This window comes from Schistocerca nitens, chromosome 1 (assembly GCF_023898315.1).
Source record: "Schistocerca nitens isolate TAMUIC-IGC-003100 chromosome 1, iqSchNite1.1, whole genome shotgun sequence".
In the NCBI taxonomy this organism is placed as follows: domain Eukaryota; kingdom Metazoa; phylum Arthropoda; class Insecta; order Orthoptera; family Acrididae; genus Schistocerca; species Schistocerca nitens.
Window position 1 is genome coordinate 580537259 of NC_064614.1, and position 14913 is coordinate 580552171.

A 14913-nucleotide genomic window follows, 5' to 3' on the forward strand; every position below is an offset into this window, starting at 1 on the left:
ATGATAAAGCATTCACAAAAATGACAAACACAAATCAGAAATGGAATGGTATTTGATTGGCAAAGCATACATTTGGGGAGGGGGGCGAGGGGGAGCTATACAAATTCTCCCCTGAATTAATCCCTTTTACTAGTACAACGCAGTCTGACTTTGTTTAAATGAATCCATTGTGAGGCCCAACTCTATTTAAATGGAATCAACTATAGCGCAAACTATGGTTCAACTGAGAACAGGTAGGTGTGCATATCATTTAACAACCCTTCGCTTGTGCAGCAGTACTTTACCCTTTCACCTTCATTCAGGCGGCAGCAGAAAACGGCGTGCAGCTCTAATATTCTGACGCATCCGCGAAAATTTCCAAACTAAGCATTCTGGCGTTCTGATTATCAGAATGCGGGAAATTTCCCTACCAGAGCTCTGATATCGCGGTAGATTTCAGTGTGAAGTGCACTCATTCGCTGGCCTGGCCAGACCAATTTGACTCACAGGCATGACAGTGTATGCTGGAATTGACAAACGTCATATGGCGCCGACTCATGACGAATACGTCCACCCTTATGATACATGATATGTCCGAGATGATGTGCAGCTCCAGTGACGGTACAGTTGGAAACTGCCACTGGCTCTTAGTCCACCATAAGATACAGACCACATGAAACTTCCTGGCAGAGTAAAACTGTGTGTCGGACCGAGACTCGGACTCTGGACCTTTGCCTTTCGCGGGCGAGTGCTCTACCATCTGAGCTACCCAAGCACGCCTCACGCCCCGTCCTCACAGCTCTACTTCCACCAGTACCTTGTCTACTGTCTTCCAAACTTCACACTTCACAGAAGCTCTCTTGCGAACCTCTCAAAACTAGCACTCCTGGAAGAAAGGATATTGCGGAGACGTGACTTAGTCACAGCCTGTAGATGTTTCCAGAATGAGAAAGTTTCATATCAGCGCACACTCCGCTGCAGAGTGAAAATCTCATTACAGATCACATGTCTCACCTACTAGGGGAAGACCTGAACTTCTCCATCAGAACACGACCAGAAGACAAAGACGGCAAAGATACACAACCAGTTTCCATCAGACCTCGGTACGGAAGCCGAATTAGCAAATATGAAACTGTTCCCACATTGGACAATCAATCAAACTATACTCTACTCATTGAATCTCCCCTCTTGACTGTTATTTTGTCCTGGTAGGCAATCCAGACACAACACCAGGTCTCCCACACTGGGGGAGCAAGCCTTCACTTTGCATAACCTGAGAGAATCCAATCAGCAACTCCAAATCTCTCTTGTCCGAAAAAAGAAGATTTTGGACTTGGAAGACGTCGTTCTCACGGTAAGCATGGTGATGTCTTAGCTAAAAAACATCTACCTAGATGGGACCACATCTCTCACTTACAGAGAGATCTAATTTGGTTGTGCCATCCATTCCCAGTTTCTGAAAGAAGGCTGTTAAGCTTTCCAGACAGTCATGCCCATGAAATCAATGTTTTTGCTTCTCACTGAAAGAACCTGACGACTTCCTTGCATCAGGAGATTACAGCCTTTCCTCCACTAAACATGTGCACCAGTCGCTCTGTCTATATCGCCCCAGCTTCTAACATGAAAATACGCAGAGTTTTATGACCTTCCCACCGTTTGCACAAAAGATCAGTTTACAGGACTCTCTCCTAGATGGCTTCAAATGGTTCAAATGGCTCTGAGCACTATGGGACTTAACTTCTGAGGTTATCAGTCCCCTAGAACTTAGAACTACTAAAACCTAACTAACCTAATGACATCACAGACATGCATGCCCGAGGCAGGATTCGAACCTGCAACCATAGCGGTCGCACGGTTCCAGACTGGAGCGCCTAGAACCGCTTGGCTACCTTGGGCGGCCCTAGATGGCTTCCTCTGCCCTCTTTCTGCCAACTGGCTGCCTTCGCGATTGACTGCAGCCTGGCCCAGGTAAAATATTTTGAAAACCGGCTCGCTGCTGTCTGACTGTAAGGATCGTAAGTGGAATGAGGAGAGTGCCACGGCCAGATGTCCCTCTGCAGATACTATCCACTGAGCGCTGCTTCTGAGAATCATTCACACAGCCTGGTCAATACACTCAGCATTTATGATCCCCAATCCATCTCTCTCCCTGTTCTCCATCCCTCTGTACAGGTTACACATGCAGTTGTAAGAATACTCTGCCCACAGTTTCCTCATGTAAAAAGTCATAAACCACATATACCAAATGTAGTACAGGGGGACACCAAATCAAGACCTACAACATGAATGTTAATCTGAATGACAATGTTGTTAATGTGAGGGATTGGTGTGCCACCTCTTACCATCAGCCACCTTGCTGCGTCTTCGTAGAAAGCATTTGTAGTATTACACAACAAGGATGACTTATGAAATTTACTTACAAAGTAGTTTGTCTCCTGCATTCGATACTATGTTGTGCCACTATGACAATAAGTTCATGACAATAGACCACCACAAGAATGATATATGCAAGATAAGATCTTTCCCGCAACCAGGATCGTGAGACAATGTGAGGACAGCATGCCTGGAAACCCATGTTCAGCTGTAATGAGGAAGGTTTCGATGCTTCAAAGATCGTAATTAGAATTCCATCTAGATTGCCCATCTGTCACCAAGAAGGGTAAGTGCTAATGCTAACCTATAGGACAGATTTTACCCACACTCAAAACCATGTGGCGTCATTACAGTGAACCCCCTTATCACCCTAGTATGCTGTTACAAGACAGAGACTTCTCGTACTTACAGACATGTATGGAGTTGCTCTGTTGGTCTGTCTGTAGCCACTGAGAACCGCTACAAAGGCGAATACTTGTCCTCAGCTGCCAAGCAAATGGCTTCTCCGTCCCTAATATAGTGTGGAGTCACAAGGAAATATGTATCATCGTGGTTCGCGGGAACAAGGTTGAATGCTGAGGCTCACGTGCAAGGAGAAAGAATTCACATAGGCCAGCTAGAGACAGCCATGAAAAGGGTAAGTGCTTAAGCTCATGAGTAAGACATACACGAGAAGAGATATTGAGAAATTAAAGAGAAAAGAAAGATGCTAGAGGTACTGACTGCTGAGGGAAGGAAAATACTCTTTTTCCGATACGAAAAATAATGTGATAGTTCTTCGTCCAGTCTTTGGTTTCGTTTTCACTCATTATAGTTTGGCGGTTTCCAGCTGTCATCAAAGAGACGACTCTTCGTGTTACCTAATCAGAAGTGCTTTAGGAGGCTATGAATAACTTAACAAGTCAGCCAAAGCATTGTTCAACTAGTTCTAAGCTATCGCGCTGCTCTCAGATCAAGTGTGCGTTTGCTGTATATAGGGGAGAGAGGGTGTGTCAGTCTGAACCCACTTAAACCAGTACATCCACTTGACGTCGTTTTCAGGAGTGCTTTTTTTTCATTTGTCATCGAGTCGGAATCATCAATGTTAATGGCCAATAATTCATACAGTACTGTCTGACTTCAGTTTTACATGCTTTACTAACAATTTCTAGTGATTTTTCATACATGTAAACTGAAAATATGTACTTTACGTCTATGGAATTAGCGTCATCATGCTCCTAATTTCAAGACAAGGGGAGCTGGAAATCAACAAGTGTACGTTACTTTGCTAGGAGGGCATGTGCTGGAGACTTTATAGTGAATGACATTTCCCCTGGCATGACTTCTTACTCTTTGAGAAATGACTTGTATTGTAAAATAAAGAAACCGCACAATAATTGCTTAATCAACAGTTTTGTATTGTATACACGACCGATTTCTAAACACTTACAGTTTCATCGCCTGGTGTAAACTGTAATAATAATGAAAACATTCTCTTCCCATTTTTATTACATTTTAAATGTTTGAAGATTCTAGTGAATTTTGCTGTCCGGTCGTGATGTACATCTTTTAGGATTTTTCTGGTTCCCTTTTATCCTTTTGACATGGATTTTCTGGTTCCACGGCAACACAGAAGTGAGGATGACAGGATGGTTAAGTGATTTTGTTTGTAGCGCCCTGTTCTGTCTTTTAATTTATTTGAATTCATCTTATAAATTTTTGCCGCGTTGTTCCTTACCTGATATTTCAGAGTTGAGGCTCCTCTTACAATGTCGTGTTACAGTATTTCCATTATTACAGGTTACATCAGATGATGGAATTTTAAGTGTTCCGAAACCGGTCGTGTATGCAATAAAAATTGTCGATTAAGCAACTATTGTGCACTTTCTTCATTTTACAGAATGGACCTATACAGTTGTATCTGCCCCGTAAGAAGAAATCTTTGTACACGACTTACTACAAATGACACCAAATTTTCACTGGTAAGCTATGCAATTTCTTTAGTTACGAAAAGAAATTTGACTGGCAATTGGCCACATGCCATTTTTTCCATACCTTCTTATTACTCTGAAGTTGGAGACAAAGATTACTTGAAAAAACCGAACGCTGTGCATGCCACATGTGCGCTGTCTATCCCGTCTGGCAACCGAGCACCATGTCGGTTAGGGGCGACGTTAGCTATTATTCGGTCAGTTCAAGGCTTTCATGGAGCCTTATGTTGGTCGCAGAGAGGGTTGCATAAATCTGCTATAGGGGTTAACAATTACATCTCCGACCCACGATGTCAACATTGGACGGTGTAGATTTCCCGATATATATGTCGTTAGATGTCCTCCTAGACGACGGCGTATATAGATAGTGGGAGAGATCTGACGCGCAAGAAACATCGTTCATGTGGCTAGGCAACCCACTCCCAATGTTTCACGACACTACGTCCACTGCAACCATAAGCAGCATAAACGTTGTGCCCTCTTGATAGATCGTTTGTCTTGGATGCCCATTGGCCTTAGTGTGCACACAGTGACGTGATTCTAAGCCCTTGTGCTTCGCCTAGCGTTGTACACTCCACTGTTTGTTGCACCGCGTGTAGCCATCTACAGCTTTTCACATGACGTCTTGTACTTCGACGTCCACCTTTCTGATGAGATATAAACTTACGTCAGACCATATCATCCATTAGTGATTCCACTGCCATTCACCCGCCTTCGACAAATACTTATGACAGCATCTAATAAAAACATTCGACAAGCCTATACGCTTCGGCGATACTTGCTCCATTTGTTGGTCATCACAGTCTGCCCTCCGTCAAAGTTGCTCACATCATCAGATTTTTCCATTCACTGCACAAGTGGATGCATGAAACAATTTCCCTTTATTCCCGTCATCTCTTTTACGACTTTTTGCACATTTGACCTCCACTGGACGTAGTCGTATCTATTTTCTCGGCAGGGCGATGGCTTCACGACATATGTGGAAGAAGCTTCACATATACGAATGAACGTCCCAGGACTCCGAACTTTAGCGAAGCTGCTTTTCCGTTCCTAACCACCAATTCTAAAAATTTAATCTTTTGTGAATGTAATTGACTTGTTTGTATTGTTTAAGGCGGAACGGATTCATTGTCCCCGAAGGCACAGAGCTCTTCAGTACGTAATATGTATCTTTTGTTTAGACTGAGATTAAAAATGAGGTACTTAATTTCTCAAAAAAGAAACGAGATGAGATCCTTTCCAACTTCGCTGTTCTAAAACTGAAATGTAAATGTTGTCATAGTGCATCTTCACCGGAGCATAGGTAACAATAATTTCATTGCAACCTAGCCACCATAGGGCTGGCGGTGTATACGACCTTAGGTTATAGCATGGCTATCCAAGCAAAAGGGGTTTGGCCAAGTACTGTTGCTTTAAGCCCTTATAGAAGCATGGATCGTTAATGAAGCATCTTAATTAACGATGATAAATCCATATTTATTACAGAAATGTGTGTGTGAGTTCGTGTGTGTGTGTGTATCGGTATGTAAACATCTCAACGACAAAAAAATTATTAATTTACACCAATGAAATTTGTGGAATTCATTTGCCTAGTAACATAATTAAGCGATTAACATTGCAAGATGACAGATTCATGTAAGCGCGAGAGAACCCACTGAACCGGTGTAGCCGGCAGAATGTTGGATGCAAGATCGCGAACGTGCATGCATTGTGTCGTACTGGTGCTGGGTGTCAGTTTGTTGGATGCAGTTCGAAGCTTGTTGCGCTTTGTCGGTCGATACAGGGACGATTATTGGTGTTTGTGGATGATGCTGCAGTTGTCGTTCGATGATGTCCCATATGTGCTCGACTGGAGACAGATTTGGTGATCGAGCAGGCCAAGGCAACATATCGACACTCTGTATAGCATGTTGGGTTACAACAGCGGTATTTGGGCGAGCGTTATCCTGTTGGAAAACACCACCTGGAATGCTGTTCATGAATGACAACAGGCCAAGTGACCAGACTGACGCACGATTTTTCAGTCAGAGTACATGGGATAGCCTGTTGTCATACGAAATCGCACCCCAGACCGTAACTCCCAGTGTAGGTCCAGTGGTTCTAGTACGCAGACACGATGGTTGTATGTCCTCAGCTGGTCTTCTTCTAACCAACACCAACACGTGGCCATCACTGGCACCAAGGCAGGGTTAGCTTAGAACTGAAAATGCAACAGATCTCCACCCTAACCTCCAAAGAGCTCTCGCTCGATAGCACTGAAGGCGCAAATGACGGTGGGTTGCGGCCAGTGGAATGCACGCTACATGGCGTCTGGCTCGCAGTTGTCCTTGAAGTAACCGATTTGCAGCAGTTCGTTGTGTGACTGTGGTTTCGCCTGCTGCTCAGATTGCTGCTGCAGATGCAGTACGATGCGCCAGAGCCATACGCCGACTACGTATCCCTCTCGGTGGTGCCACGTGGCCGACTGTAAATTCTTGTGAGCACCGCTGCCAGCAATCATGTACAGCGGCTACATTCCTGTCAAGTCTTTCTGCTGTGTCGCAGAAGGTACATCCATCTTCTCGTAGCCCTATTACACGTCTCTTCGAAACTCATTGAATGCTGTTAATGGCGTTCTTGACTAACGTTAGCTCACCATGCCCAATCTCAAAGGCAAATAACGCTCACGGCCGTTACAGCGTGTATTCAAAGCAAACCTGGTTTGCATCCTTATAATGGCACTACTAGTGCCACTCTTATGCGTCTGGCATGAAACGTGAATAGACTTCAACATTCAGATGTAGAAACATGCCTCTCAACTTTCGTTTATGTTACAACTTTCGTTTCTTGGTGTTGCAATTCTTTTCCGTCAGTGTATGCTCCAAAACGCCGCACATAAAACGAGATTTTCCAGTGCTCTTACCTCGGGTTCTATTGGCAATAAAAAGATACAGCAATGTTTTGGATTGTCCATGGGGTAGGGACGATTTGTATACTCATTTGTATACCCAAAACGATGTGTTTGGGTCACGATCCTACAGTACAGGGTCCACATATGAGTATTACACACGTCCACCTGCTCAGACAAAAGGAGTAAATCGGTTGGTTCTTTCTGTTTTTGATGCTTATAGAGGCACCGTTAGTTCATGAGACGTTCCTGAGAAAACTCTACCAAACTGATTTTTTTTTCCCTTGCTCCATTTTCGCCGTCACCAGCGGACCAAAACTCAGCACAGGATTCCAAGACGGCTATTCACAGAAAATGACTGAAAATTTCTACGATATATTCCTAAGATCCCGACCTCAAACAACCCTGAAATTCTGTTGATATCTTTATCCGTTACGAAGATACAGAGGTTCACAGCTAATCTAATTCTACGCGTAAAATCCTGTTTGAGGCAAAGTCTAAATAATAAATAATCGCAGAAAATTGTTGAAATTTTAACGGTATATTCTCTAGGCGTTTATCTAGGAGAAGCACCTCCCTCTTATCAAAAATCTTTATCCGTTATGGAGAAGCACACCAAAACCTTGGTTTTTTTTTTTTAATACCAAAACGCAAAATCTGATTCCGAGACAGCTTTGTGCAGCAAATGGCTGTAACGTTTTACGATATGTTTCTAGGATTCCGATCTCTAACAATCTTGAAACTTTTCTTCATTTCTTTATCCGTTTCCGAGATACAGAGAATCAAAGTTACCATACTTGTAAAATACGCACGTAAATTCCAGGGTGAGGCGACAACGCAGTTTATAAAGTGACGTAACATGTAGAAATATGCTGTAAAGTGTCTCCGTTATCATCTGGGAACCCCATGTTGTAGTCCTGAAGCACATGCAAAATTTGTTTGCACCTGAAATCCGGTTTGAGGTGTGAAATAAGTTTTGCGTTATTTAATTTTACGTAAGTAAACTATCTATATTTTACCGACCAATAAATTTATTTTCATATGATTTACATGCCCTGCTGAAGCAGTGAAAAGAAGGAAACGAGCGGAAAAATGCTCCTATCGGAGCACAAAAAACGTGAATATATTCCTGTTTATTTAAACGCCTGTTACTGAAAAGCGAGTTCCAGCTGCCTCATTTTACCTTCGTTAGCACAGTTAAAAATTTCCTCAAAAATTTTTGTATGCGAACATACTCACGCATTTTTATGCTGAGAGAGGAGAAGACAGTGGCAGCGGCAAAGAGACGGAACAGTCGCAAATACTCGAAGATAGTAAACAGTGGTTGTATCATAGAAAGAGCGAAGGAGACAATGGCAGTGTTACAGAAATAGAGGTACACAATGGTAGTGTAATATGGCTGACAGTGCCAGAACAGTGCTGGGAAAAGAGTGATGGAGGCATCCCTGTGGAGGGGAGGGGGAGATGGGGAGGAATAAAGAGAAGAGAAAGTGGAAGTGGGTGAGAACCAGTGATAATGAGAAACAGACAATATGACAATGACAACAAGGAAGAGAGAGAGACAGTGCGAAGTGACTGCTGCAGTAGAAAAGAAGGAATGAGATATTAGCCGTGTGAGAGAACAGGGATATAGTAACAGAGAGAGAAGACTAGTTGTAGGACAGGACGAATGGGATTGTGACACACGAGACAGTGACAGAGAGACACAAAGTGATAATGACAGTGAGTTGGGCTGAATGAGTGAATGAGAAAGGACAGTAGATGGGTATGAATGCGTTACAATAATCGACTATTGAGTGCAAGTGAGTTACAATTAGGGGAATTTGTGTGAGCTTGAGATGAGCTGCATTTTTTAAAAAAAGAGCGAATACATTCGCATGCCCAAATTTTGGGAAAAATTTTATGGTGCTGAGGAAGATTGAATGAGGCCGCTGTTACATCACTTTTCAGTCGCTATCTTTTAAATAAAGAGGAATATTCGCATTTTTTGTGCTCTAATAGGAGCAGTTTTCTAGTGGTGTATGTATGTTCCGTATCTCCTTCGAAACTGCTGGATCAATTTCAACCAAGCCTAGTATACTCATGCTTATACCTTACTGTCAGATGATAATCGCTACTGAGGTAAAAACCACCTACCTGTTAAAGCGGTGGGTAGTGAAAAAGAAGCGTAGCCCGTGACACATAAATTCCCAGACTTTATTCATCCAGTATTTGAGAATGAAAGCACTTAGCGCCTTGCAACAAACTTTGCACATAATTTCAAACATTTACGAAATTTGTCGCTGTCAGTCCCTACAAAATTTTGAGAGGAAGACTATTTATCCTTACCATTCCTTGTTCATGCAGTAAAAGTACCGCATGAGGCATGACGTTATAATTCGTTACTTCTTTCCTATTGAATGTATTCGCGACACATTTTACAAACAGTATTCACATATTATTCTGAATGTAAGTGCAAAACTATATTGTTGTACGACACATAGTTCAGGAGATATGACATGATAAACAATGAGATGCGTGCAAAACTGCTGCATCATGCATGAGGTTTAAATGTACACCAAAGAGCCAAAGAAGCTGGAACACCTGCCTAATATCGTGTAGGGCACCCGCAAGCACACAGAAGTACCGCAACTCGACGTGGCACGGGCTCAACTAATCTCTGAAGTAATACCGGAGGGAAGCAACACCATGAGTCCTGCAGGGCTGTCCATAAATCCGGAAGAAAATGAGAGGGTAGGGACCTCTTTTGAACAGCACGTTGCAAGGTGTGTCAGATATGTTCAATAATGCTCAGATGTGGGGAGTCTGGTGGCCAGCGGAAGTGTTTAAACTCAGAAGAGTGTTCCTCGAGCCATTCCGCAGCAATTCTGGACGTTTGGGGTGTCGCATTGTCGTGCTGGAATTGCCCAAGTCCGTCGGAAAGCACAATGGACATGAATGGATGCAGGTGATCGGACAGGATGCTTACGTACGTGTCACATGTCAGAGTCGTATCTAGACGTATCAGGGGTCCCATATCACCAACTGCACACGCCCCACACCATTATAAAGCCTCCATCAGCTTGAGCAGTCCCCTGCTGGCATGCAGGCTGCATGGATTCATGAGGTTCTCTCCATGCCCGTACACGTTCACCCACTCAATACAGTTTGAAACGAGACTCGTCCGACCAGGCAACATGTTTCCAGTCCTCAGCAGTCCTATGTCGGTGTTGACAGGCACAGCTTTGTGTCGTGCAGTCATCATGGGTACACGAGTGAGCCTTCGGCTCCGAAAGCCCGTATCGATGATGTTTCGTTGAATGGTTCGCATCCTGATACTTGTTGATGTTCCAGCATTGAAATCTGCAGCAATTTCCGGAAATGTTGCACTTGTGTCACGTTGAACGATTCTCTTCAGTCGTCGTTGGTCCCATTCTTGCAGGGTCTTTTTCCAGCAGCAGCGATGTCGGAGATTTGATGTTTTACCAGATTCCTGATATTCACGGTACACTCGTGAAATAGTCGTATGGGAAAATCCCCACTTCATCACTACCTCGGAGATGCTGTGTGCCATCGCTCGTGCGCCGGCTGTACTACAACGTTCAAATTCACTTAAATCTTGATAACCTGCCATTGTAGCGGCAGTAACCGATTTAACAACTGAGCCAGACACTTGTTACGTCATATACCTAGCCGACTGCAGCGCCATATTCTACATGTGTCTACATGTGTCGTAACTGCCGTCCGCTTCACGTCTGCTGTGCAGCGAGCTACCTTAATTTAAGTATTAACTATATTTTTCTTAATTGTCACTTCTTCTTCCGTGTGTTTTTGCTTTTAGGAAGCTTTAATTGTCGAGTGCTAGTAATAGTGTTCCATAGATTTCGTGTTTGCTTTGAATACAGTCAGAGAGAGTCCCTTTGGTCAACCATAGTGCCAGTAGTGCTAGTGTTTGTTTTCAATACAGTCCAGAGACAGGTAGTGCCATTTTCATTGTTTTCTACAAGAAGTGGCTAGCAATCACAGTTTAGTCAACAATCAGCCGCTTTTAGTGAATTAGCAGTCTAGTTAAAAGTTGATTAACTCTCTACAGTAAATTGATTTCTTAGGATGGATAGGATGTGTGAATGCTGTGTACGGACGCAGGAGGAGCTGGCCACTGTTCACGAACAGCTGAACGTGTTGATGGCCGCAGTCAGCCGTCTTCAGGCTGCTGCCTCGGAGTGTAGCGGCAGTGGGGAGTCGATGATTTCAGCCGTAAATAGAAATATTAAAAAAGGTAGGAAGATTTTTCTGTTTAGCAAAAGTGACAAAAGGCAGATTACAGAGTACCTGACGGCTCAACACAGAAGTTTTGTCTCAAGTACAGATAGTGTTGAGGATCAGTGGACAAAGTTCAAAACCATCGTACAATATGCGTTAGATGAGTATGTGCCAAGCAAGATCGTAAGAGATGGAAAAAAGCCACCGTGGTACAACAACCGAGTTAGAAAACTGCTGCGGAAGCACAGGGAACTTCACAGCAAACATAAACATAGCCAAAGCCTTGCAGACAAACAAAAATTACACGAAGCGAAATGTAGTGTGAGGAGGGCTATGCGAGAGGCGTTCAATGAATTCGTAAGTAAATTTCTATGTACTGATTTGGCAGAAAATCCTAATAAGTGTTGGTCTTATGTCAAAGCGGTAGGTGGCTCAAAACAAAATGTCCAGACACTCTGTGACAAAATGGTACTGAAACAGAGGATGACAGACTAAAGGCCGAAATACTAAATGTCTTTTTCCAAAGCTGTTTCACAGAGGAAGACTGCACTGTAGTTCCTTCTCTAGATTGTCGCACAGATGACAAAATGGTAGATATCGAAATAGACGACAGAGGAATAGAGAAACAATTAAAATCGCTCAAAAGAGGACCCCCCCTGCGGGTTCGGGGGTTAGAATAGGCCCGCGGTATTCCTGCCTGTCGTAAGAGGCGACTAAAAGGAGTCTCAAATGTTTCGGGCTTATGTGATGGTCCCCTCTCGGGTTTGACCTCCATCTTTCTAAATTATTCCGAAGAGCGAGCCAATTGGGGAAGGGCGCCTTACATGGTGCACTGTATCCGTCGTGCAATTAGACCTTTAGCCGGCTTTCTCGTCGTTGCAATGGTGTCCCGCTCGTTTTCGATCTCTTGGGCGATTACCACGCTGCACTCTGCAGTGTTTCTTTTAACTGCGACGACGACCTTGGACAGTTTTGCACCTAAGATCCAGCACGGTAGCCAGTCCGTTGTGGTGGGGCCGCCATGTACCCTCTTGGTTGTAGCCCCCAGACAACACAGGGATCGCTCTACTGATGCCTGCGCCGTTAACTCCCCACGTATGCCAAGGAGTAGATGCCCATCTCCTTGGGGCATCAGGACTCCCGGCAATGGCCATCCTGCCAGGTGGCTATTGCTGCGGCTGGGTGGCGCCCGTGGGGAGGGCCCTTGGTCGGAGTAGGTGGCATCAGGGCGGATGACCCGCAATGAAGCGTGGTACATCATCTCTCGCTGGTGGGCCTCCACCAGCAGTCTCTAAGCGATCGAGGTCTAACCTCAACGGGAAGAAATTTGATCAGAGATCGTTTCCCTCCCTAGCTACTCCATGGGAGGAACGTCTTGCTAAAGAAGGCAGTGGAGAATATTCACCCCGGTACCTCGTGTGTACGCGGGTTGATGGAGAATCGTTTATGTCAACCAAGCCCCAGTTTTTTGTGGAGCATTTAGAGGACAAATTCGGAGAGGTGGAGGGCTTGTCCAAAATGCGCTCTAGGTCGGTTCTCATCAAAACAGCATCCTCTGCCCAGTCACGGAGGTTGCTCACTTGTGACAAGTTGGGTGATGTTTCCGTCACCATCACTCCCCATAAAAGTTTAAACATGGTCCAGGGTATTATATTCCACAGGGATCTTCTTCTGCAGTCCGACGATGAACTACGCGCCAACCTAGAACGACGAGGTGTTCACTTCGTCCGGCGCGTCCATCGGGGTCCGAGGGATAACCAGGTAGCAACCGGTGCCTTCATCTTGGCCTTTGAGGGTGATGTCTTACCCGAAAAGGTTAAGGTGATGGTTTACCGTTGTGATGTGAAGCCATATATCCCTCCTCCGATGCGGTGTTTTAAATGCTGGAAGTTCGGGCACATGTCATCTCGGTGTACTTCCAGCATCACGTGTCGGGATTGTGGACGTCCTTCGCATCCTGATACTCCATGTGCCCCGCCTCCTATCTGTGTTAACTGCAGAGAACACCATTCCCCCTGCTCGCCGGACTGTAGGATCTTCCAGAAAGAACGGAAGATAATGGAATATAAAACCCTGGACCGCCTGACGTACTCTGAGGCTCGGCGGAAATATGAGAGACTCCATCCTGTGCCAATGACGTCAACGTACGCCGCTGCTGCTACGACGGTTCTTCCATCTCCTGTGTCGTCCAATACGGTTGGTTCTATGATTGGTCAGCATCCAAAACCCCCCTTGCTTGTGGGGGGCACTTCACAACCTGTTGCTCCTGCTCCATCTTCTCCAGGAGCAACACCCTCAAAACCATCGGGGACATCAGCTCCCCCTTCCCAGCCGGAGAAGCGTAAGACTTCTTCGGCTACTCTCGCCAGGAAGGGATCCCTTGGGGACCTCCCTTCGCAAGTCCCGACCAGTGGAAAAGCGGACGCCCGCAAGTGCTTGAAACAACCGCCAGTCCCTGGTCGTCGGGCCTCGCGGTCGTCGTCTGTCCCTGAGACTGACCCAGTGAAGCCCATGAAGCCTGAACCACCGAAGGCACAGCGCGACAAGCAGAAAAAGAAGGAAGTCCCCAAGACCAACGATATTGCGGTGGCACCCATCCCACCGCTTCCTACAAGCTCTGCCTCTGAAGACGAGGTGGAGATTCTGGCGTCCGCTGAGGACCTCGCTCTTGCCGGTCCCTCGGACGCAATGGATGGCATTTGCACGGGTGCTCCATCGGAGGCAGCAGGTGACCCAGCGGCGTAATCTGCCTTCCCAGTCCCGTCACGCCTTTTCCAGCCATGGAGAACACCATCCTCCAGTGGAACTGCAGCGGTTTCTTCCACCATCTAGCTGAGCTCCGCCAACTTATCAGCCTTCACCCTTTCTTCTGCATTGCTCTCCAGGAAACTTGGTTTCCAGCAATGTGAACCCCCGCCCTCCGTGGCTATCGGGGTTATTATAAGAACCGAGCAGCTTATGAAAGGGTGTCTGGTGGCGTCTGCATATATGTCCTTCACACTCTGCACAGCGAGTCTGTCCCTCTCCAGACGCCTTTAGAGGCTGTCGCTGTACGCGTGTGGACGCCACAGGCTGTTACCGTCTGCAGTCTTTACATTCCACCGGATGGTGATGTCTCGCAGCATGTCCTGGCTGCACTGGTCGCCCAATTGCCGCCACCTTTCTTGCTATTGGGCGACTTCAACGCCCATAACCCTCTGTGGGGTGGGTCAGTGGCAACAGGTCGAGGCGCCATCGTTGAGCATTTATTGTCGCAGCTCGATCTCTCGCTGTTAAATGATGGTGCCTTCACACACTTCAGTGTGGCGCATGGCACCTACTCCGCCATTGACCTTTCAATCTGTAGCCATAGCCTCTTACCGTCTGTCCAATGGAGGGTGCATGACGACCTGTGTGGTAGTGACCACTTTCCGATATTTTTGTCACTACCACGGCGCCACTCTTCTGGGCGCCCTAGCAGAT

At 45.5% G+C, this 14913-nt stretch overlaps 1 protein-coding gene across 1 annotated transcript in view; it reads left to right on the forward strand.

The window, feature by feature from the left end:
- Nucleotides 1-14913, forward strand: part of LOC126236442 (lachesin-like) — a 464103-nt gene that overhangs the window by 214832 nt on the left and 234358 nt on the right. The gene's annotated exons all lie outside the window — the stretch shown is intronic.